Genomic DNA, 27,107 nt, shown 5'->3' on the forward strand with positions numbered 1-27,107 from the left:
TACATTTTCTAAGAATATTATTGGTTCTATAAAGGCTACATTTACAGATTTCTAAGCTGTTTCCAATACTACAATTTCGATATGAAAGAATCCTAACAATACTTTGTACTAAACAATAATTTTCACTAGTCGTGCAACAATAAAATTCAAGTGTTAGAAATAAACAAAAAGCGGTTTTCATTTTCCCGTGTGGAGCACAATCATGGCATTTTCTCGGGCAAGCAACGGGTCATCAGTCAAGCGGAGTGGATGCCACTCGACTGCGCAGACACAAGGGGATTGTGGCCCTCAATGCACTTTTACTTTATGAATTTATAGTTCGCCACGTTTCGTTTTCTGTCCTCATTTGTCATCCCACTGTCACAATGCTAAGAGATTTGAATTTCGAATCGCCATCGAATTACTTTTATGTTATGGTCACAAAGCATCTATTACAAGTAAGTGTACACTAGTGCGGGTTCGTGTATAAATAATGATTATTTTGAATTTCGAAATATTCTATTATTCTTTTAAGATTAACACACTTTTTTCGATTATATATATTTTTTATCAATAGACATAATAGATTGTGGTGTATTATTAGGATTATAAAGGAGATTACGACACGCTTATTATACAAATTTATCTTATCAAATGATCGCTTAAGACATACAACACTATTACGTGATCAATAAAAAAGTTAGGACGGTCAAACATTTATTTCCATAAAAAATATAATAAATATTATTCTTAGGTTAATTTAATAAATATTATTTCTGAAGTATTCTGCTCCCTCAAGACAGAACGTAACCACTATAAGATACTCGAGATGAAGGCGAAATTTTACCCCGGGGCGGGTCATCATTCAGGTGGAGTGGACTCAGACAAAGAGACAGTGAAATTCATTTCATAGCTGGCGTGTGTTGATAAACTTAGTGCTTTATGTGGAGCTAGTTCACTTTTAAAACGAAGCCATTCTTTTAACGTCTTAGACTGTAATCAGTACTTAAAGAGTGAAGTAAATTATGAAGGTATTTAAGATCTTGCGATATTGCACCATTTTATATTAATAAGGAAAAGCGAATATAAGCACTAGAGATGTATAGTAGCAAAACTAGTGAAGAAAATAATTAATTAAATCTCAGTATCTTAACGACATTTTCGTCCCCTAGTGATGTGAAAATGACAAGTTCAAACTTGAGAGATCGATCCTGACCCCTTGGGCTATTTTCGTACCGAGGCATAAGCTTACGGTTTACTTACAGGGAAAAAAAAGTCTATTATTAAATCTATTTTTTTTAAACATCAAAGCGTTTCAAAAAGTCTTAATCAGATCTGTAAACATCGAAATATACCTTTTGAGATTAGACAAACGTGTCGTGCAGTGAGTGTAGTGATTAAAACGAAAAAATAACTTTCTGCTGCTGTAGCCGTGGCGAAAGTCCAAGTATAGAGAAGTGTGACTCCAGAGGTACATTTTACAAAGTCTAATGCTTGTATATTGAATAAAGGAAGTTGAGTTGAGTTAAACTTTACAGTAACTGCCAAACAATAGGAAAATTGAATACGCCGGAGAAATATGCGTTTTATAATGATTTATTAGACGATTACGGCGAAGGAGCCTTTTAGTAACATTTATATACAATGCTGCAACACTTTCGTCCTCCGTATATTATAACAATTCTATATGTTACATAAATGACGCAATATTTTTGGTATTTTGTTTTTATGTAGCACAAATAGCTGATCCATAAAATTTTATAGACATTTAATCAAGTGATAGTTACATATTTATATGATAGAAAGCCATTTCTAGGCGAAAAAAAATGGGCAAACACACAGCCATCCTTGTAAAATCATAGCATTAAACTTTACAATATCTTCCTAGAGGGTTTTTATTACAAAATGACACAATTGTATCATTGTATGTTTGAAGTAAAATATATATTTTTCGCTTCAGTTATTCCTAAATAATGGATGAGCAAACTCTTATAATTGTTATAACAGCGACAATCCCGATGGCATTCCATTCCAAAGTAAATGTTCCAATTATCATAGCTAACGTGGCGAGAGGATGAAACCGCGCTGTTCTCGCAAAACATTCAAGAACCTCCTTCGTAACCTCTGAATCAGAAATAATGGAGTAATTTGAATTACTATAGCCAAGTATTATATTAAAATTAACCCTAAAACAAACGCTAAATTTATACAAATAATTTTACTTTAAGAAATTTTGTTATACTTTTATCATTCTTATCTATTTTGTTTCTCGAGGTAAAGGACAAATCCCTTAAGATTGATAGTATTTTTCAACGCTTAAGGTAAAACGGAACCTCTTAATTTTTAAGATAAAATCTAACCGCTTGAATTTTGGCAAAGAAATTTCGTTATCCAATCGTAAAATTTGTCTAAAACATAAACAAACCCTAAAAATACATGTATATTTAATAAATAAATAAATAAATAAATAAATATTGGACAACATCACATATATTACTCTGATCCCAATGAAGGAGCTAAAGCACTTGTGTAATGGAAAATCAGAAGTAACGACGGTACCACATACACCCAGACCCAAGACAATATAGAAAACTAATGAACTTTTTCTACATCGACTCGGCTGGGAATCGAACCCGGGACCTCGGAGTGGCGTACCAATGAAAACCGGTGTACACACCACTCGACCACGGAGGTCGTCAAATTTGCTATTATATATACCATTTATCGTTAATTTTTTTTTTACTTAGCTCATGCGATAAATTCAACTATTTGGATGTAACGTTGTATCGAAAAAGGCACGAATGATATCGGATTTTGTAAATTCTTACCTATTAATACTCCTGTGATAAATATCTTTTGCATAGAACGGACATGGCCTGCTGCATATGTTACGAATAGGTGTATGAAATTTAATCCACCTAGTAGTTTTTTGCATTTCTTTGCACAATGCAAGTAATTATGATTGATTTTTACACGTGGGCGTTTTGTTATAGCTTGCCTAGGCAAGTAGGCGGCCAAGTGGCCTGATAGTAAGTAGTATCCACCGCCTATAGACATTGAACTGTAAGAAATATTGTTTTAAACATTTCTTATATCGCAAATGCGCCGCCTACCTCGAAGAGCTGAAATGTAATGTCCCTTGTGCCTCGAGTTACACTTACCATTTAGGTCGAAACTCAACAACACTAAGTAATACTGCTTGGCGCTAGAATATATAATGAGTGCTACCTAACAATGCAGACTTGCACAAAGCCCACAAATAAATGTTATTACTTAACTCTTGTGGATAATTGTGTCACGTTAAGCATAAAATTCACTATAAAACCAAAAAGTGTTTACAAACTGAGTAATGTTTGTTCGGAATGAAGTCACTTCACTTAAGATATACGTTTTCCATTATTCATCTTATTCGCTCTTGTTTATTTATTAAAATAGTAAAATCAAATATAAACTTCTCTACTATTATGTGCCGCTTATTATTTTAAAATATTAATACTATTATTATACTCTTTAGCAGAAGTCTGCCGTTCGAATATATCATAATTCATTGATTTTTAAACATAGAGAATGATTCCTTCGGTGACCAACACCACGTGAGCCTGAATTTGTTAAGAATAAATAGAGGCCGACCAGTCGGTATATTGTTATCAAATCCTCGAGAATATAGGTGATACAGAACTATTTATAGCTACCCAAAACGTCTAGCTGCCAATATATTTCTTAAGGTATCTCAAAGAATAAATCCTACAAATGTCAGCTTTGTAAAAGTACATTACTCGATACTAAAGGTTATTTATTTTATTTTATTTCAGGGACCAAACAATGAGATGACATTCATACCATAGTTATATACAACAATACATACAAGTTTCCACTGTTAATAATTATATAATCATTAAAATTTATACATGGCATAAAATCAAATAGTTAACTATACAATCAAATGTGATCAATAAACGGAAAGCTTGTAAAATTAAGAATATATATATTTATAAGACAATTAAGGCATTAGGGTTCCAACTAAAACTGACGAGTGTTATCTATTGACTTTTTTGTAACAACATAATTATAAGAGTATTATATTTATCAAATCGACTTCAAATATTAATGCAAGTTAATAATCGACTCTATACTGTACTTACGAGATGAACGTAATATAACTAACTGCTAACAGGAACTGCGAATATGATAATCCTCTCGTTATTATAAAAAACATGGTCGAAGTGTACATCATCCTGGTCTAGCTGTAATGACATGAGCCGAGTGGACTTTAACGAAAACTGGGATATCAGTTCGGATTACTGAAATCTCATTGAAAAATCGTCGAGACGAAAAACAGAATATGTTAACTTCAAATTACTGCCACGTACACATAATTTGTCAGTGAAAGAACTTTAAGCATTCGAATTTTATTCGAGTCTATCTAAGTTAGATTAGATTTGAAATATATACGTAAATTGTCTAAAATATTGGCACCATCTAAGACTGAGAACACATAAATCTACTTTGGTTATTATATTAAAAAAAAAAAAAATCATTATATAATATAGGCAAGTAACTAAAATACCACACATATGTCTGTTTTTACTAACAAGCTTTTACGTATTGTTACAGAAATTATTGTCTTGTCATAATGACAACAATCCTAAAAAAAAAAATAGTAAGTTATTATGATTTAAAAATAATATTACGCTTAACAAACAAACTTCACAGAGTAAACAAAACTGATCGTAATGAAAATTTGCGGTAGCATTCACCATAGCATTAATGCACGTGTCGAAAAATGAAATTGATTTTGCCCTCGCATCCGACTGCGTGCCGTATCAGCCAGCCTGAAGTGGTTAGGGAGGCAGCGCTAATAACTAGCGGGGAAGAGGCAGAGATGTTTATTTAATGGCGTACCCATAGACACTCTAATGGGGATTCGCACCACAGCGCCTATCTTCCATCGACAACGTTGAAATTATTTCACAACGCACCCTAAAAAAGTCGGCGCACACAAATCAAAGGATTTACAGGAGATAATTTATTTCAAGCATACTGTATAATATTGTGTATATTTTGTTCATACAGTTGACACTTCATAAACCCGCCCTTTAATATTAAGTACCTGCATGTCTTCCATTCGAAAAAAACGACTCTCGCCAGTATTGTTCTAGATTCTTTATTAAATAATATATTTATATGAAATCGGCGTTAAATGGTAGCTAAGCTGCTGTGGCAAGTACGGTTTGTGAGAGTCCCGGAGTCTCAGTCTTCCATCAACCCCTAAAACACGATAAAGATCAGTAATGCTCCTGTAAGAGCCCCCTAATGTTGCAGATGGTAGAAAAATAAAAATAAAACCTTAACCATGCCCGCTCTTCATAATTTATAATAGAATATAATGTTTATCTGTATGTATGTGGTCAATAATTTAATATTTGACTTTCTTTATTATATTTATAAAGGCTTAATATATTTTAATATTATTTTCAAATAAATATAAGTTTATTAATCAATTTCAGCATAAAAGAAACTAAGTGACTATTATATTGCGTGCTCTGGTTTAAATGTATATTGTTTAGATTATGAAATATAAGACAGGTGGAGCACACGGAACATTATAGTGAAGCAACAAAAGCGAATACAAATTACCGGCAGTTCTAAACGACGCGTCTTTTTGTTAGTACATCAAACTGTCACTTTAATTATTAATTATACCTCGTCCCGGCGTCATTGCCTCCACTGAAGACTGAAGGGTTGGTTCATTTCTTGCTCAAAGGATCGAAATTGTGGTTCAACGGGAAAATGCTGCTAGTTTTCTTGTCAACATTCCACGCGAAATTGTACAGTGACTATTTTTAAAATATATTATTATACTAGTTTGTCGTTCCGACTTTACACGGGTATAGATAATAAGGGTCAATATAAAACTTCTAAATTATAGTACAAACCTGAAAAGAAAAATTATTGTTTCATTCCGGTTAGAAAAGTTACATTTTTCGGCTTTTCTCTGCTTTAATATCCATGTATCATACATATAAACCTTCCTCTTGAATAACTCTGTTCATTAATGAAAACCGTATTAAAATCCCTTGCGTAGTTTTAAAGGTCTAAGTATACAAGCGACGGAAAGCGATTTCTTTTAATCCTACTATTCTATCTAGAGATAATTTAGTAATAAGTTTTAGTAAATAATTCTTATGAAAAAAACTATATTATTAAACTTTTGTTTCGTAATTTGACGTCTTTTGTATGTACAAGCCTTAAGTCAAGGGCAAAGGATCGTTGACGTGCAGTGCTCTGAAAATAATTGGCTATAGTAACCGAAAGTTAGATAGGTTTAACTACATGTTTTTGTTCGTTACGATCAAGAATTGTTTAAGCCATTCAGTCGAAAAATTTCGTTTTGTTCTCGTAATGTTTTATATAATTGGGATTGTATTTAAAAAGTTCTTGACTAGTCTCGAGATGAAAACAAATTGTTAGAAATTTATATTATTTTTTGTTACTTATTAGTTTTTGTTATTTAAGTGTCTCAGATAGAATCACTTTTTGAAGCAATTGTAATAACATTGATTTCGAATTTACTTCGTAAAATATTTATGAACGTTATACGAATATAATGTAATTAGAAGATGCATTGTTTTTTTTTTTTTTAATTAAACTATTACAATTTTAAGGAGGTTGTGTTCGTTCATCTGATTTAAATAAACCTTTCACGTCATTATAGGTTAAAGTTTCAAGACAAACATAGGCTGTATAGTAAATTGATATATTATTATTAGTATAGCTTATTATGTCAACATAGTCGGTAGAAAGATTTTCATTTCTATTAATTTAATATAACGCTTTCAAGAAATCTTTATAGATTATATTATATTCTGTCTTCATACAAAAGTCATCAAACATATATTCAAAAGTGCTTGTAAAAGCCGACTTGAATAGAGAATATTTTGATTTGATTGATACCGCCAAACAGCAACACTTAGTATTATTCTAAATGCAAACACAAGGGACATAAAATCTTAGCTCCAAAAAGACGTATATCATATAAACATGAAATGTTTAAAATGTAAATTTCTACTTCACAACGAACAGACAGATAATTATAAAACATCGCCTCACCATTCACATAAGGACATTCCGTGACGTGATCCTTAATAGACTTTAACTTTTATCTATATTCTAAAAGGATATGTGTGCTTAAATCAAGACAGGACTTTGCATATGGGGGTTGTCAGGTAATACCCCTAAATCAAGTTAATGTGACATTTCAGCGTCGACCCGCCTATTACTACGCGAATAATCGCAGAGCGTATGGCTGGATTATCATTTGAATGTTCCCTGAGACGATTGTTGGATTTCATGACAGTTGTACAATGAAATCGTTTTACCCAGAAAACCAAATATTTATACAAAGCACTGACGTATTATGAATATATTTTGTCTTGGCTTGAAGTTGCTAAAAATAAATAGAATTTTTCTTCTTTCAAACGAAGGTTTTATGCTTACAAACAAAACTAATTGTTCATGTGTTTAATTTGTTTTAATAATTGATGTAGTACTCCGTGATAAAATAAATATAGTTAGAAATCTCACGCATACCAGATAAATATCACATGCCCATCAACCCACAATGGAGCAGCGAGGTAGAATAAGCTCCAAACCATCTCCTCGAAAGGAGAGAAGATCTTAGATTAGCAGTGAGATATTTACAGGCTCTTATATACTGATCGTGGTTCTATCCGGTCGATGAAATATATAATGTAAATACAATACACGCTTTTCTAGACGCTCGCACACGTAATAAAATAAAATATAATGATAATCTTCTTTTTATGTAATTGTAACCTCGCAATATTTGTATTTGCATTTTAGCATATATACCCGACTGGAGAATGTGGTCTTATGTTACTAAAAATTTTATCTTTGCAACGACTAAAAACTCTGCAAATTATATTACGTAGGATCTTAGGAAAAGATTTCAAAAATCGTTTGATAAAACGCAGACTTATTGGATTGGTCGAAATTCTACCATTATCATTATTATCATGGGATTTGCTTTCCCATTGGATTATGAGGACGAGAGAATAGGAAGTTCACGCACACACCTGCACAACTATAACATCTGTCTCTCTGAGAGAGAATGACTGCCTTAGCCAAACTCTGTCAGAAGATATCATCGGATGAATAAAATATTAGTTATCGCACGCGGCTTTGGTAGATTTAGGGCTCGATCGTCAGGTGTCAGGCATAAAAACGATTATGTCCTTCCTTAGGGTTCAGGGTACTTGCGTCATACTAAATTTCATCAGATTCGGTTCAATGATTTGACCTTGAAAGAGTAACAGGCAATCAGGCATATAGACAGAGTTACTTGTGCATTTATAATATTAGTAAGGATATAATTGAAAAAATATATATGTATATAATTATATAGATCATAACATTAAAATGAGCCAAACCTTCTCCTCAAAAGGAGAGGGGGCCTTAGCCCAGCAGTGGGAAATTTACAGGCTGCAAATGTAACTATATGTATGTATGTAAATGTATGTATGAGTTTGTTTGGTATGAAACCAAACAACTAAATATATACAACATTAGCAGCCTGTAAATTTCCCACTGCTGGGCTAAGGCCTCCTCTCCTTTTGAGGAGAAGGTTTGGAGCATATACACATATGGCAGAATTTCGTTGAAATTAGACACATGCAGGTTTCCTCACAATGTTTTCCTTCATTGGATCATAAACAAAAATTTTTCGAAATCGAATTTACGTTTGTTGTAATAGATAAAACCAATAAATAAATAGATAAACACTGATCACTGAGTTAAAAACCACCCATTAATAAAAAAATGCTTAAGATAAGAATACTATTAATATTCAAAGAGATTAAAAATCTCATACTTCAAATATTTGAGTAAAAGTCGATTACATTAGCGATTATGACGAACAAATTTCATAAATTACAATATAACGTACAAATATTTTCACAAGTCACCGGTAAGTAATCATTTGAGGGAACGAAAAAAACCAAAATGGAAGCACTCTGTTAATTCCCATAAAAAAGCTGAGGAATGATAAAGCACGAACTTTGTAGATAATAGCAACAATATGTTTTAAAAGTAATTTTAGGATATCGTTTATATCATTCTTAAGATTAATTTTATAGCATTAAATAATTAATCGGAGATTGGTTTTCAGGGTTCCGTAGCCAAATTGGCAAAAAACGGAACCCTTATAGATTGGTCATGTCTGTCTGGCCGTCCGTATGTCACAGCCACTTTTTACCAAAACTATACTATTGAAATTTGGTAAGTAGATTTATTCTGTGAACCGCATTAAGATTTTCATACGAAAATAGAAGAAAAAACAATAAATTTTGGGGGTTCCCCAAACTGTACCTATAATCATCAAATATCAACTCAATCGAATAAAATATCATTTTTTTTCTAAGCTGAAGAGTTTGCGCGAGAGACACTTCCAAAGTGGAATATATCCCCCCCCCCCCTGTAACTTATAAAATAAGAGAATGATAAAACTAAAAAAAATATGAGTTACATTATCATGCAAACTTCCACCGAAAATCGGTTTGAACAAGATCTAGTTTTTTTTTATACGTCATAAATCGTAAAACGCAATTTACGTTTCATTCAATCAACTCAAATAAAAAAAAAATCATAAACATAAGCCTTGTCACTTGCTGCTACGGAACTCGCACTTGGCTGCTCTTTTTTTATTGAAATTTATTTATGCGCTGCTACTCCTATTGATGCCTAACACTTCTTCAAGTCTTTCAATTCAAGTCTTGGTCAATTCTATATTGATATATGAAATGTTATTTTTAAAAATTTAAGTAGATACAATTTTCTTATATTCTTTCAAAAAGAGCATAGCCTTAATAACCAAAACTGCTTGCTCCTCAAATTCGCCTCAACAAAGTACGTGTATGAAGTTGCAAATAGAATTCGTTGTACACTGCAGAGCAAAAGCTCAGTGAATTTTATCTTCCGGATTGCAGAGAAATGAAAGTATCGAGAAAATGAGAATTGTGCTGAAATTGATTTTACCAGTTGCCCAAGGCGACCACCATTACCTATTTCATTTCAACTATTATTTATCATCTAAATTTTAGTTCAAACTGAATTGTATAAATCTACTTCGATTCTAACAAGTTGTTTTTAGTACAGTATTATTCAAAATAATGTACTAGTTTAAATATTATGATATGACTCTGTGATTCGTCAATGATAAATACATATGTATATAGCCTATATAAAAACACTGTTTCTTCACATATAACGCCCACTTAAACAAAGGCGCAGAAATTTAATATTATGTAATAGTTATGTAATATTATGAAATATTCAAAAATATAAAAACATTTGTTTCCGCCCGGGATCGAACCGGGGGCCTTCTGCGTGTTAGGCAGATGTGATAACCGCTACACCACGGAAACGGTGACTATCTTTCTCAATTTAATAAACAGATATTTGGCGATAGCTATTTATTAAAATCTGTAATAACAAACATAAAATACAATTGACGTCTTATTTTAATACACCTAAAGCTGTGTCAACATATAAAAATACCAAAATAGTATAATTATTGAACGCAATTATTACATATAATGTTCAACGATCATTCAAAAACGCTGTTACTCTTTAAATATACAAGACATTAGTTGAGTATTTTTTATAAAACAAATTGGAATAATAAGATTGCGGCCACACTTGTGAGGAATTTGAACCTCTTTCGATCAGCCTCAAGTTGAAATACCCACTATCATTTCTATGCCTACAACTATTTTAATTAAGAGTAAATCTATTGATTGAAGCGTTCGGAAATAAAAGCAGACGAACAAACTGTACCTATTACTTTATATATTAAAACTATTCAACAATAAGTAAATAGATATTAAGTATATTAATGGCAATTAGAAAACTTGTATAAAATATACGTCACAAAAAATATAACAACCTTAATATGAAATCCGCAACTCGATATAATAATAAAGCATTAATTATGCAACATAAAGCGATGTTACATTTCTTACGCAGCGGTTATTGCAGCGCTACAAACTAGTTACACAGAAGGGGCTGCAAGACAATTGCGAGTCAACACGGGGCATGATTCCATAACAAACATAAGTAAGCTGACGTGATCCGCTTATTTACAAAGATTAGATACATAGAACGAACAGCGAAAATGTTTTTATGCTACACGTAGTAGATAAATTTATGGCTTTCTCTTATCAAAATGAAGAATGAAAGCAGGACGATGAACAAGAGTATAGCATTTGCACATGGAAGGCACGCGTAATAGATAACAAAGCGATCACAGAACGCGTTCAAAAATATGCAATTATACAAATATGTCAAAGAACTATTGTGTGCGAAGTGTTATTATACAATTTGTGAGTTTAAGGTTGATAGCACATCTTGCGAATTAAACGATCGCCTCCTGGCTACTTCGCAATTTAATAATAAAATTGACAAGAAAAAGAACCGCTGAGGTTCTTTTGCCGGTTCTTTCAGGTCAGGGTATGTATAAACATATATTTAAATAATGTAAAATAAAAAAATAATTTAAGCTGTAAATGTCCAAGCTGAGCTCAGACCTCTTTAAAAACTAAAAAGGAGGTTAGAAGCTTATGTCACCGCACTGTTCCGATGCAAGTTTTCTCATGATGTTTTCCTTCGTCGCCGGGCACGAAATGAATTATAAAGGCGAATTAAGCACGTGAAAATTCAGTGGCTCTTGTCCGAGGTTGAACACGCAATCTTTAATAAAGATTGCCACTAGACTATATCAGCTTATTCAAATGGAATGAGTTACAATCCAACTTCAATAGAAAGTTCCGTATTAATTTGCTTATAATTATATTTACTATAAATAAAAAAATATCTTTATAAATAGTCAATTTGTAATTTTAGGTTCTGTAATTTGCTAGAATATATTAAAACATTCATTAGCAGCCTGTACATTTTCCATTGCTGGGCTAAGGCCCCTCTCCATATATCGCATATTCCACCACGCTGCTCCAATGCGGGTTGGTGGAACACACATGTGGCAGAATTTCGTTGAAATTAGACATATGCAGGTTTCCTCACGATGTTTTCCTTCACCGCCGAGCACGAGATGAATTATAAACACAAATTAAGCACTTGAAAATTCAGTGGTTCCTGCCTGGGTTTGAACCCGAAATCTTCTGTTAAGAAGCACGCGTTCTAACCACTGGGCCATCTCGGCTTAAAACATTCATAATGATATAAATTACCTAATAAATTAAAATAGATTTGACCTTTAGAGCTTCAAGTATTTCTTTTGATTTTATTTGACAAATAAAGCATTTTGTTACGTAAGTTGAAACATAAATAATATGTTTGCTTGGGATTTGTATAAAATTGGTAGCAATAAAATTGATAATTAAAATTTATTAGAATTTAAAATTGAATAAATTAAATCCTGCGCCCGCAGAGTTGTGCGGTCAAGTGATTGCTATTTCATCCAGAATTAATTAAAAGTACTTTTATTTGATTGTTTTCATCATCATATCTAATCAATTTAACTAACATATTAAAAGTTATGATTTCAAATATTTTTCCAATTAAATTTGCTCAAAACTTCATCATCATCATCATCAGCCCGCATTCGTCCACTGCTGAACATAGGCCTCTCCAAATGCACGCCACTGTGGTCTTTCTTCGGCAACTCGCATCCAGCTCCTGCCACCGTCTTGCGCAAATTGTCATGACAAGACTTCTCCCTTCGAAGAGGACAGAGCTATAAAGCATCTGGAGCTCCCTCAGTACGGGTTTACCTCCTGCTTTCAATAGCTCTGTTGTAACACCGTCCTCTCCCCTGGAGAGGTTTTTAAGCAAGAGAGGTTTTTAAGCTGTTTAAGAGCAATCTCGATTTCGCCAATACTACCTTCTGGCAGGTCTTCGGTGAAATGGCGTGTTAATGTAGCTCTAGTATCCTCATTTTCGGGATCAAGTCGAGATGCATGCGATGCGTATAACCGGCCGTAGAAGTCCTCTACTTCCGAAAGAACTAACGGCTTGGAAGAAACGACTTCTCCACTTGCTGTGGTCAACTTCGTCAGGTGGCTCCTTCCAAGAGATTGTACGAACACCTTAGACCCCCGATTCTGCTCGATGGCTCTTTCAATCGTAAGAGTATTGGAGCACCGGAGGACGTGTCGTACGCGCTTGCTGATCTCTTGGTTTAGCTGCCGTTTCTCTGACGAAGTGACAGGAGGGTTTTCACGTCGTTTCTTCATTAGCCTTAAAGTCTCTTCCGAAAGTTTAGACTTTCTGCCCTTACGCTGCATACTACAAAATCTCGTGCCTTCTTCCTTGAGAATTCTAACTACATTTTCGAGGTTCTGGTTTACGTCTGTTGTGGTTTTCACGACAGCGAATCTGTTCTCCAGGTTTGACTGACATGTTTCAGATCCCGCAATGGTTTGGAGCAGGGTTGGTCGGTGTGTAGACTTCATCAGACGGACGCTCTCGGCCTTAAAATTGATATACAGAGAGTCTCGGACAAGTCGGTGATCACTACCGGTATTGAACCTGTTGAGCACTGAGACGTCTCTGAATATGTGCCTTTTGTCCGTCATGATGAAATCGATCTCATTTTTGGTCATAGTGTCGGGGCTTTGCCACGTCCACTTCCGTTGGGGCTGCTTGTTCATCAAGAAGAGCCCCTCCCGTTTCAGGAAATTAACAAGCATTTGCCCCCTATGATTTCTGCTTCCAAATCCATGGGGTCCTACTACAGATTCGCTACAATTCTGTACTCCCACTTTAGCGTTGAAGACCCCCATGACAACGTTGTAGTGGGTTTTCGTAGTGGAGTGGAGGGCCCTCGATATATCATCGAACATATCCTCCACTTCATCGTCCGAGAGTGTCGAGGTCGGTGCGTACGCTTGCACCACCTTGAGGCTGTACCTCTCGGTAAGCTTTACAATGAGGTACGCTACCCTGTTCGACACACTGGAGATTTCCACAACGTTGTCAGCTAGGGACTTATTAACCAGAAACCCAACGCCACCTTGGGATTGTTGGTCTCCCTCTCGGAAGTACATTACGTGACCCGATTCGAGGGTTACGGTGGCCTCTCCCTCTCTACGGACTTAACATAACCCTAATATATGCCACCTAATTTTCCCCAGTTCAACCTCGAGTTGCGCTAGATGCGAGTCAAGCCGTAGCGTACGTCGCCAGGGTTAGTCGGTTGTGGTGGCCTCCCGTAGCCCGGTGATTCTTAGCACCCCCCGTCCCGCCGTTACCATCGTCGCCACCATGACGAGGAATAGCGGGACCGCCGGGAACTGGGGGCCGTGGCTTACGTGTTTTCACCATTTGGAGATATTGCCCATAATCGCCACGCTGGGCAGGCGGGTTGGCGATTTGGGGTACATGTCAGTCACCTCCTCGTGGTGTACCCTGGGCAACGGGGCCGGCTTGAGCTTGCTCGTCGGCCACGGCTAAGACTGGCGGGAGGGATGCCGCGGGGCCGCTCCTGGTACGTCCCTGATCGGCGTCAGGGCGGACCACGTGAGTGACCTCGTTGGCTAGGAGGGAGTGGGAGGGCTCGCTACTCGAGCCTCCCAGGTGTTTTACACCGGCGGTCAGCGGCGGAGCCTACCATCTTATCCGCCGCAGGGCGTCAGCTTCGTTGACGCCCAGCCTCCAGTGGCGGACTCGGGGGAGTTCGCCACATTCCCACGTGGAGGATGAGGGGGAAGGCGCGCATTAGGCGCGCTTTCCATGAATATTCAGCCGCCTTACGGCGGCTGCCGCTGGTGGGGTCGCGGTTGCATGCCCTTGGCGATCCCGTGGCCTCACCACTCGGCGGCATGGTGGAAACCCGAGGATGGTTTTAGTGGGTAGGACAGGGCATTAGCATCAGCGTGCCCTGGCACGGGGTATTAGGCCCCGGTTGAGTCCCACATACCCGTCCCGGTCCCCCGACCGGGCGGCATGCGTAAATGCATTTCCTCCTCGTTAAACAAAAAAAAAAAAAAGGCGGCTTGGCGATCGCAGGATGCAACTTCTCGCACCGGTGACGCTGTTGCCCGTCACCGGCCTGTGGTATTTAGCTACGCCTATTTTTTTTTATGGTTATACCGACATCAGTCGGTTTCCAGAGCCTCGTTTGCTGGTCGGCAGGATGCACCACGGGCAGGTGAGGTTGGCTTGGAGCACTAAGGAGTAGTTTGCGCCCCCTTACATCAAATTATGTATAATCGAAGTGTAAACTTTATTTTTCTTATTAAATATAAACTTTTTGTTCAGAGCACAAACATTTTACTTCGACAAAACTATTCAATTAAAATTTTCATATTTCCATAATTAAGGTATTTTACGAAAAATATAGTATCTTCAATTATTGACATTTTTATCAGCGTTCAATAATCAAAAGGCACAACCTAGGAAAACGGAATTGAACAAATTCACCCTAGCTGACTCATCTAAATTCTTATCACGACCAGATAAGGTAAAATTTTGAGTTGAATAGCCGACAATTGTACCCAAGACGCTAACCTGAACAAACTGTAGACACGCAAACGGCATACGGTAAAAAGTTTAGTATGTACGGACAAATAAACTCGTAAGACTCGGGTTAAGACACGAGGTCTTAATACTCGGATTGATCTTCATGTCGCAACAAGAATCAGTTTGAACAGCAAATTTTAAAGTAAATATATATATTTTTGAAATGTTTTTACGTGAAAAATTAATAAAGGTCAAGGCTAAAGTACCTTGGCATGTAATAATATTCAACATATAAGATTTACAGAAAAAATAATATAAAAGTTTTGACTAGTAAAGTTCGACTACACCAACCAGAGAATGACCTATAAAACTTCTTATCAAGATTAGAGAAAATCAGCTTAGCCCAGCAGTGGGATGTTAACAGAACGACGTTTAAATTACGACTATTTACATAAAATCTAAGGCATCATTGCATATTGAGATACAGCATTACAAAGTTGATTTGTAGCGGAAGAATAATTGATATAATTATTGCGTTATTGTTGAGTAAACGTAAACGTTTGCGTTCTGAATAAAATCTTCCGTATTACACCAACAACTAAACTCAATACAGAAAGGAGCATTATAATACCTATGTCTTTTTAAAAATATTTCTTTTTTTTAGATTAATTTAATGAGCAATTTTGCATATTAATAATAACGTTAATAAAACATATTTAGTAATGTTGACTTAATCATATAAAATCTGTTATTTTTAATAATTTATTTATTATTAAAAAACATTCTCGCTAAAATTGTATATTTATAATTGAAACCCAAACAACAAGTTTTTTTTATATTAATTGCAGTGCTTTATCAGTATTGGATATCGCGAACTAAAGATAAAAGGTATTGAAGAGCAGTAAATTGCAAAAAAATATTTAAGCTCGTTGATAACAATTGTATAAACCAGTTTATTTGATTTTATCGCTTAATATTTTTTTATTGAACGTATTGTAATTAATTGAGATACCATACTAAAGTAACATTAGTAAATTTTATTCAGAACTCTCTAAGGACTTTTTCTGTCTTCGTTTGATCATTTTCAGAGAAAAAAAAAATTGCACAATTCCAAGGTAGTATGGAATTTTTAAATATATAGTACGAGAACATAAAATTCGTCGTTGATCAGATTACGTAAGCAGTCTCTAATACAAATCTTATTTAATTTAAATTTGTAATCCAGGTGTTTCCGGCCAGGATCAGAATTTTTTTTTAAATAATAATTTTGTACTTGATAGGGATTTCTGGGTACCACACTCTCATTAGACATGCTACCGCTAAAAAGGAATACTAAATACTATTGTGTCCGGTTTGAAACGTCTTAGTTCCCAAGGTGGCGTATTGGCGATAAGGAATGGTTAATATTTATTCCAGTCCCAAGTCTATGGGCGGCGATGACCACTTGTTGTCATTATCGGTCCATTTACCCGAATAATAAAAAAATAAATAATATGAAAGTACGTGTGAGAATATTCATATTCATCAGAGGTCTCGAAAATGGCGGAAATTACTTTGAAATATTCCGTTACATAATTAAATGATAAGTCAAGCTAATACAAGCGTCTTAAAAATGATATTCCAACCAAGAGCTCTGGACCTCGGGATCTAAAGTCTCGTAAACTATAGAAGTTAGTTATATATACTTGCTGAAAACATAATAGATAGTTTAAAATAAACAGAACTGGGAAGTGGCCAACTCGCCAAAGGCTCTACAGAAGGATCTCATCCAGGTCGCACGTGCGGTGATAAATTTATTCTGCAACAGTCTTGTAGTCGATCGTTCGCTTTTGAGTTCAGCTGCAGCCCCCAGTCCCCGGACTCCGTGTACCAACTACAAAAACAACTGTCCGGCATTTGAATCAACTTTTCTAAAACGATCAATTGAAACTATTTTAACTGAAAAATTAAATAAAGAGTAAGATTATATATATTAATATTTTTAAAAATAGAAACATTTTTGAGTAGCTGGATGTTTTCATGTATATTATTATATACTATGCACATATATAATTTTTGAGAAGGTAACATAAGCAAACTAAACAAACATTGTGAAGTGACAACGCTTAATAACTTCGCCAGCATGTAAAGGGGGCTGTTAGGTGTTACATACACATATAGCCTTTTAAAAGTAGCCTGTGTCCTTCCTTGGAGTTGAAGCTTGCGTCATACCAAATTGCATTAAATTTGATTCAATGATTTGGCCGTGAAATGGTGACAGACAGACTGACAGAGTTACTTTGGCTTTTATAATATAAGTATCAATGTTAATAGTTCTAGTTACAAAATAATGGAAGTAGTTCTATTGGGATAAGTTTTGGAGGTCTGACTATTTATTCTAGTTTTAAATAAGTTTATATTTATTATATAATAAGTACTAATACAAAAAAAGCCGACTAAATCTACTTCCTTAGATCAATTTTCGTTAGGTACAGTCTTGTCAGTCAAGGTGAGATTACTTTCGAATAAATCTTGATACATAATTTTTATAATTAGACTTGTCTTCGTAACAGAATGTTATATTAGTTTCTACTCGCATCGTTTCCGTGGTGTAGCGGTTATCACATCTGCCTAACACGCAGAAGGCCCCCGGTTCGATCCCGGGCGGAAACATTTTTTAATTTATTTTTATAGTTTAGTATGTACATTTATATAAGTTTTAGTATCATCCAAATATATAAAATTATTGAAGTTAAATAATTTGTAAAATTTACAGTTTATGATCTACGCCGAAGCATTGCCACATAATATTTTATTTACGGAGTCATTTGTTCAAACACATTGAACAATTTACGTACACGAAAGTATGTTTATTGCTCGTAGATTTATAGAAAAATGTATAAAATGCGGATAGTATAAGCGATACTGTAAAATAACTGTGCAAATAATCAAAGCGAAATCGTACCTTTCACGTTTAATTGTGCATACGGGTTTGATCAAGTACGCGCAAAATAATATTTGTGCGAGAAATTTATTACTACAATACGTGACGTATCTTAAGACTTACTTACGAAAATGGCACATAAGGTTAGACTTAAGCAAGCATGCATGTTTTTACATGGTGTGTTTTTGTTTTTAAATATGACGAGTCAAATCTTGACCACTGCCTTACCGTGATATTGAGGTATTTTGGTACGTATATATATCGCTTAAATGTTATAATTATTAGATGTTATACTTCTTTGGCGCGCTGTGATAAAATTATGAGTGTGATTAACAAAATGAAGTTGGTCGCTAAAACGCTAATTAATTCTCTCGAAATAGACAACTTCACACCATATAATATATTACAAAATACATTTTATTAAAAAAAAAAATTGAATGTTTAATTTGTGTTTAAGTGTTAATAGTGTTGAAGAAATAAGAAATTACATATATAATTTGTTAATAAAAAGTATTCATTAATCCTCTTTTTAAAACCGGGACTAAACACGTGTACGATATATTCGGTAGACTTAATCGAAGTATTGACACAAATATTAAAACTAAAAAAATCTATTCGTAGCTGATATGCGTTCAATTAACTTCGTTACAATTTAATTTTTGTTCACTCGTTTCCATTGTATTACATGAATAACGAGATTACTACAAGCGTATGAATTTATATTCGCTACGAAATCACTGAAAGCCATTCAAAACAAACTTCAATTACTTTTGAATTGTGACAGTGTTGTAACGTTCGTGCGTTAATTAAACAAGATAATATATAGAACGCGAGCTATAAATAAACGTGATTTATTAATGAATGAATCGTTACGCCAAGTTTTAGAAAACAGCTGACGATCATTACTTTAAAATTTACTAAAATAATTGAATATGCTTCGAAACGAGTACGCAGTTCAGTGTATTTAAATAGAGAATATATATTTTTTTTCTCTCCAATTGACTAGTTTTGCTAGAAATTAATAGCAATAACCAAAAGTAAAGGATTAAACCAGCGATGCTAAGCATGCCATTTATTATTGAGTAGGTCTCACAAATATTTTGATTGCTAACTGTTAAAACATTAGAATATAAACTGCTACGTAGGTACTAATATTTAACTTCATATTATACTTTTAAAGTAACGTAACGAGTACTTGTATGACTTATGGGAGAACATCATAACGAAAACTGCACGTGCTGGAGAAAATTCTGTCATAGATGTGTCCACCACCATATACAAAAATAATGGCTGAGAAATACATTTGAACCGAGAAGGCTGACTTTTGGCAATAACCATCAACGGTAGGTAGATTAAAAATGTATAGGACCTAAAGTGTAGAGCTTAAATGAAGCAACAAAAAAGAATCATATAGTAATTCTCGTATCACGACGCACAGCCGTGTTATCGCAAAAAATCGAAATTCAACCCTTTTTCAAGATGGCGGCGAACGCACATAGGAAATCGAGGCCGACAATTTGAAGTTTAGCTTTTCTAAGCCATCTCTACAATATATCATAAAATCAGTGTTCGCGGTTCATAATATGCATTTACAAATGTACTTTAATTTGAAGAATCCTTATATGAATTTAGTTTATTTATTCGAATAAATAAACATATATGTATAATTTTAGTATATATTTTTTGCATTTAATAAAATGTTACAAGAAAGATCACTTATATAACAACGGACGTTCTTAGGGTTGCTACACATTAATTTAAAAATATTATTATTAGAAATATTTTTATGAAGAAATCTATAACAAGTTGGTGGACCTCGGAATTTCGAAATAGTACCATTAAAGGCTTTATCGATTTAATCATTAAAATAACAATACTGTATAACACTGAGTCCAATACAAATATGCAAATTGCAAAATTTTGCAATTATTTAAATTTCCGATAAAAGAAAGATCATTATTATACCACAATGTTACACAGTTAGGGTTGCAGCACACCAAACGGCTTTAAAGTTTTTATATTGAAAAAAAAACATCATAATCCACATAATCTCAATTATTTATAGCACAGCACTCAAGCGGAATAGCTTTTTCTTAATACGTCTAGTTTTAAAAGCCTAGCTTCTTTTAAAATTTCTTATAAAGGATAAAAGGGTTCTTAGAAAGAACGAGTGGAGACTAGTGGTAATAAAAAAGGGAATAAATACGTTAAACTAACACGAACAATATTATATAAGACGTCGATATCCACATTAGGAGGTGTTTTATGTATTTATTTTTTTAAAAATCGATTAAGACACCACGTAAAAAACAAAATAAAAAAAAAGTAAAACAATTTTGAGTCAGAAGTATTTTAATGAGACGTTATACGTAGAAACGTTATAGTATTTATTAATAAAGAAAATATTAATGTAAAGTATCCTACGATACATTCTCATATTAGGTTAAGCATGGCTTGTATTTGTTAAACACTTTTAGAGTTGGAATTACGGGGTCGAGATTTTTTTTTTTAATCATTAATTTCGTGCTTGAATATATAGGACCTGCTTGTGCCGACTGGAATCAATTTATTGAATGCGCTCCAAGAAGATGTTCTCAAAAAGAGTAGGACACCTCCTGCCTTTGCCTTGATTCCTAGTATATTAATCGTTAACTTTATTAAAGTAAACATAATTGGATGATGTATTATATCAATGCTCTATTAACAAAATTATTACGCATTGCTATACGTTATAATGAATATATCGTACAGCTTAATGAGTACAATTTACTGAAACGTTTACAATAAACGGAATCTTGATTTGAATATGAGAATGTGACTAATCCAGTATAATGAGAATGTATCAAGGTAAACAGATGGGTTACAAATTTAAACTGAATTTGCTTTATTGGAGCCGAGATGGCCCAGTGGTTAGAACGCGTGCATCTTAACCGATGATTTCGGGTTCAAATCCAGGCAGGCACCACTGAATTTTCGTGTGCTAATTTGTGTTTATAATTCATCTCGTGCTCGGCGGTGAAGGAAAACATCGTGAGGAAACCTGCATGTGTATAATTTCAACGAAATTCTGCCACACGTGTATTCCGCCAACCCGCATTGGAGCAGCGTGGTGGAATATGCTCCAAACCTTCTCCTCAAAGGGAGAGGAGGCCTTTAGCCCAGCAGTGGGAAATTTACAGGCTGCTAATGCTTGCTTTATTGAAGACTATGACAACTTCAAAGGAGCTCCGCAAGCAGAGCAACTTCAAACGGTCATTGTCCTTATCACACTTAAACTAATATATTTTTTATTGAAGCGGTACCTTTTTGGATAGTCTGACTATGGTAAGACTAGGAAACCCACACTAGGGAGTACATATAAATTTGTCGTTTTAAAAAAATCAATTCAAACGCGTGCAGCTATATAGTCACTGCAGAAGTGAACAGTTTTTTTTTCAGAAGCGTTATTCTAAGTAGAATTTCAACGTAAGAATTTCACTCTTGATGAATGAAAGAAATGTCAATTCGAAAAGAAAAATGTGACAAACGAATACAAACCAGCTTATAATAGGTTTAAATTAAAATTATTGTTAAAGCAGTGGTGTTAAATGTTGGCAGCACTAAATTTAAACACGAAAAAAAAAAATTAAATGAAGAATCATTTAAAAGGAGTGCAATCTGATTTAAGCTAATACTGCCAAATCGGATGAGCTGAAAGTAAATCCTGATCAATTAGCGGTTGACAACCCTAGTTGTTGGTAACGCGTAAACACAAGTCGCTAACGAACCGGAGCCGCCCCTGCACAAATTTGCAATTTCGATTGGTGCTGTTTGCGTGTATGTACCTGCATTGTGACTCCCTTATATGAGTTTTGAAAAAGCAAATATCCCATATATTCTAGAGTTATTTATCTCGGTTTCAATACTAATGCAACGGTCCACAAGTTTTGGTTATAGTCTTAATAATGCTTGTAAGCCACAATGCCTATAATAATCAGAAATATTAATTAAGTACTAAATTATCAAAATAAGTAAATACATTTTATAACAAAAAAAAAACTGAGTTTCTATGGCCGGTTTTTTAAATGTCTGAGATGTTTCTTTCCGAACCGGTGGTAGAATTTTGTCAATCAATAAGAAAGTGCAATACTTCTATGTTGAATAGAGATATTCGAATTTCAATTTAAGGTTAGGAGCTCACTTTGACGAAAGTGAGCTCCAAAATTTTATAAATATCAGATTAGTTATACGAATCGGAACAGCTTGTCATATTATTACGAATACTTTTTATTAACTGTTGGTAAGAAGAAATAAACAGTTTCTGATTAAAACCAAATTAACTAATTTAGATTTAGTCTAATTGTCATTGGTCATCGCCCTTATTGCGTCATCGTCTGCCACCAGCCAATGACATTTCAGATTAGAGCCAAATAACATAATCTGACTTGGATCGCTTCAGAAACTGAAGATAAGATTTTTATCTAAACAAGCATACATTCAATGTAACTCTATATAATTTAAAAACGAATAAATTATACTTAATCCTTTTGACATAACGTGTATTATACAAAACGAAGTTTATCTATATTTTATCCATAAACAACTCTTCGATCCAACGTACTCTGATAGAATAGTAAAATCATTTTTATGTGATCTTTTGAATCTCTCTGTTCCCATAGGGTTTTTGTCACAATGTTGTTTTTTACGACTTGAACGTAAAATTGAGTGGAGGTGCGCTCAGTATCTTCTGGAAATATATAGACCATTCAGATAATATGATTAAGTGTATAACGAGTTATGGAGAAAATACTATACTTTATTCCGACCACAAGACGAGAAAAGCCAAATAAACAACATTTGACAGCAAATTGAAGCGATACCATTGGCCTTTTGAACATCGACGAATCTTTTATCGGAAATTTGGAAGTAAAATTAAAGTGGAAATAAGTAGGCATGTGTAATAGTGTTATATTATAAATAAATATATATTAATCATAAACTCTTAGTAGTGCCCAACATAGCTGAGTTATTAGCAAATCGCATGAAGTACGTAAATCTAAGCTTTGTTCATCTTTTTTCCTACTTCCATCGGAATAGGCTATATATGTATATATGATTTTAACTCTGTTCATTAAATCTAAGTGTAAAAAATCTTTGAAAAAGGTAGCTGAGTTTGCAATAGACGTCTAATTACTTTAAGTAGATTAATTCTTTGATACATTGATTATTATAAAATAAAGTATTTTATTATAGTATTGAATAGAAAATATATATAAGTTATTTTGATACAGTTTCTTTTCAATATTTAAAAATATATCGATTACATTATTGCGTGCAAAAGTAACTATATCCGTTTTTTTGGGCACCGTAGTCGAAGTTGAAATCTAATTATATTCTGTATCAACAAGTTTGTTTTTTTTTTAAAAGATTAACAATTTGTCGATACAAGTGCAAACCTTAAATGTGATCTTTAAATATATAAAAACTTCAAAAAAGATATGTTGAAATAAAAAACAATCAGTGTCGTTCACGTGAAGGAAATCCCAGTTAAAATCGTGTATTGTTATAACTTTCGCTCAGTTTCAAGAAGTCCTTCAAAAATGTTATTGATTTCGATAGCAAAAGAAGTAATTGAATAAAGTGCTTTTATAAAATTGGCAGGCTCGCTTTGAAACGTTAACCACTCAGTCGCTTTGCAAGTTTAACAATATTTCAGTTTCAACGTCATACGAACACATCGTTTCGTTTTATTTGCCGGTACTCAATGGTCGACCGCCGTTTTATTTCCCATAGCGTGCATATGTTCGAACGGCTTAATATAAAAGATTTTTTTTTTTAAATCAAAATACTGTTTTGATCGCGACTTCAAATAGGCTTACTGACGTTGTTGATTGATTTTATTAAAAAACTCAAATGTGTTTTGAAATTCATTTCAAATATACTGATGAAATGGAGCCGGTATTGCAATGCTCTGTCATTGCAAACAACTCAAATCTTAAATCTTATGGGATCGCTATTTTGGTTATATTTTACTTTCAATTTTAATATAATATCCTATCTAATAGGGGATATATCGAAATAATTTTGTTAGTTACACACAAATGTTTTTGAAATGGACATGTCAAATAAAAAATATTACAGGATTGCCATGGTTATGTCAGTTTATAGATACATGTATTTTGATGATTTATAGCCAAAAAATATCCAAAAAAAATACAAAAACTGACTTTGAAAATTTATAAGAAAATTCACTACAAATAAAAAATTAGTAATGTCCGAAATCGAAAAAAAAACAAAACAAACAAAAATCAATGAACTAAGCCTCCTTCTTTTTTAAAGACAGTTAAAAAGGATCAATTACCTCCGAATCTATATTCTAAATGCGAAAGTAGCCTTTGACGCTTTCACGGCTTAGCCCCTGAGCCGCGAATTTGATGAATTTTTTTATGACGCATGCTTGAACTTCAAGGAAGGACCCAATTTTAAGATTTTTATTGCCTTCTACTCTTATACACCTGACACCTGACGATCCCTAAAACGCTACCGAAGCCGAGGGTGATTACTAGTTTTATATACATTATACAAACAATTGAGTAACTTTTTATTTAATTAAAAAAATATATATTGGTAGTTTTAGGGACTGCCGATAGAAGTGAAAACTTAGAACTTTTAGTATTAAAATTTTAAATTTCCTGTTTTAATTAAAACCATTAACATCATTCTGGTTTTCAAATCTGTTGCATCATTAATTGGCTAATGGTAACTAAAGTAAGAAATGAAAATATTTGTTTCAAAACTATCTAAGTATTGCGTAAAAAAAGCATTGATTGTTGTTTTATAATTTTAGTACGATCATTGGACATATTTAAATTGTTTCATTTAGAAATTCAATTATTTCTTTTACCGCCGTCTGACGACATCTTTAGGATCAAAGATCTAAACAAATACGCAAAATGACGATTCAAAAGTACTTATAAAAGCCTACATGAGTAAAGTATATTTTAATTTTAAAATAACCCTAATTCCGTGACAATATTTTTTCGAAAAAATCCACTATTAATATCGAATGATATAAAATTATAATTATAATCACTTTCCAAAAAATAGCAAAGTACATATATTATTTTTCACAATTTAAATTAATAACTAAAGATTTCGATTTTTTTTTTTTTTTTTCAATAAAATATTTTTTTAATGGAAGGGAAGGATCGTTCCATTATTTTAATCTAAAGATTTTAATAATATAAGGTAATGAAATATAATTTTGCACTAATAAACATATTTTAAGCTTCAACACATTAATCTTAAATTATTGTTAGATGTTGTAAGTTTTTAATTTCAAAATCCACGATATAAATACAACTAGAAATCTGTTTTACCACGTTAGTAAGAAAAAGTCCCAGCGACTGTGAAATACTAATTACGTGGTGCATTTCATATTTTAAAATATTAGAAAATAAAAAAGATAAAATGTTCAAACGTCAAACTAAATTTTACAAAGGCTTAAAATAATTTCTGTTATTTATTTTTCATCTTAAACATATTGATATATTAATTGTGTACTCACTATTGTACTACACAGTCATACTACAATTAAACAATTCAAATAATAATCAAACGAAAACTACATAACTACCAAAAATACCTAATGTTTCACTATACGTCAGATGTATCTGTAGCTACAGATACTGTTATTAAGCATATCGGTGACGCGAACCTATGAGATTTTCCTCTACCAAAAAGTGCCCAACGCGGCTATAGAAGTTTACACTTCAATAAAATATTTGAGTGAATATGCTTAAACGTACGAGTACGTACCGACTGACGAATTTGTTTAATCGAAAGACTAAAATGATTTGGCTGTAATTCCTTAAAACTGCAAGGACCGACTTAATATTATTTCTATGTCATATACAATTGATTATTATTAAAACGAATCTGTTCGAAATTGCGTTCAAATCGCCATTTTACAGGTTTCAATACGAAAATACAAACAAAATTGATCAACATTTTCGATGTTGATTGACGAATGTCAACGCTATGTAGCAATCGTAAAAAAAAGCTGAGATATAAATTAGGACAAATATCGCTATAATTATTATAATAAAACATGTATTAAAGCCTTTGCATACTAGATTGTATTATCAGCAGAACAAGAATTGGGTTAAAATTCACGTCCAACATTGGACCCAACATAATGGCAGATGAAATTAAAACAATATAGATATACGAATAATCGTAGAGAAGATTAAATATATTAAAAATAATGTATAGTCTTAATTTTAACAATCAAACGTTTCAAATAAGATTTATGTTCCGTAACATTATCAAATTTAAAATTCGATTGGTTAAAATATCTATGATGACGTAAATACTCATTCCATAATTCTATTGACCACAACTGAGGACAACGTTGCCCTGCCATGAGTTGGTAGCAATACAGTTAATTAGAATCCAATATTGTCTAACCAAAATTGATTAGTAGCAACCACGCTCGCTCGAGTTTAATCTGCCTTCACGGAGAACAAAGCTTAGGGCACTTGTTAAACGAAGTGTTATTTGTAACAATATATAACCGCGTCCTGTAATGCGATAGGTAATTTATAGCAGGGTATTTTAAGAGGACGTTGAAAGGGTTCGATGTCGCATTTGAGTTCTTAAAGGTGTGTCTAGTAAGTAACAATAGTTGTATGGAGTAAACACATGAAAAAATTAAGTTAATTATATTTCT

The 27,107-nt window shown here is 33.5% G+C and overlaps 1 long non-coding RNA gene, 2 other non-coding genes and 1 pseudogene across 3 annotated transcripts in view; 1 reads left to right on the plus strand and 3 right to left on the minus strand.

Moving 5' to 3' along the window:
* The window catches only part of LOC135193309 (uncharacterized), a 183,040-nt gene extending 180,356 nt beyond the window's left edge, over nt 1-2,684 (minus strand). The window contains exon 1 of the long non-coding RNA XR_010309154.1: nt 2,590-2,684. This is a non-coding gene — a long non-coding RNA (uncharacterized LOC135193309). The remainder of the gene's footprint in view (nt 1-2,589) is intronic.
* A 7,664-nt stretch (nt 2,685-10,348) lies between these two features.
* On the minus strand, nt 10,349-10,421 carry Trnav-aac (transfer RNA valine (anticodon AAC)). The gene has a single exon. It is a non-coding gene; the product is annotated as a tRNA-Val (tRNA).
* Nucleotides 10,422-12,582: 2,161 nt separating this feature from the next.
* On the minus strand, nt 12,583-14,379 carry LOC135193486 (uncharacterized; annotated as a pseudogene).
* A 3,674-nt stretch (nt 14,380-18,053) lies between these two features.
* Trnav-aac (transfer RNA valine (anticodon AAC)) lies at nt 18,054-18,126 on the plus strand. The gene has a single exon. It is a non-coding gene; the product is annotated as a tRNA-Val (tRNA).
* Nucleotides 18,127-27,107: the final 8,981 nt, after the last annotated feature.

The sequence above is a fragment of the Vanessa tameamea genome, chromosome 2 (genome assembly GCF_037043105.1).
Source record: "Vanessa tameamea isolate UH-Manoa-2023 chromosome 2, ilVanTame1 primary haplotype, whole genome shotgun sequence".
In the NCBI taxonomy this organism is placed as follows: Eukaryota; Metazoa; Arthropoda; class Insecta; order Lepidoptera; family Nymphalidae; genus Vanessa; species Vanessa tameamea.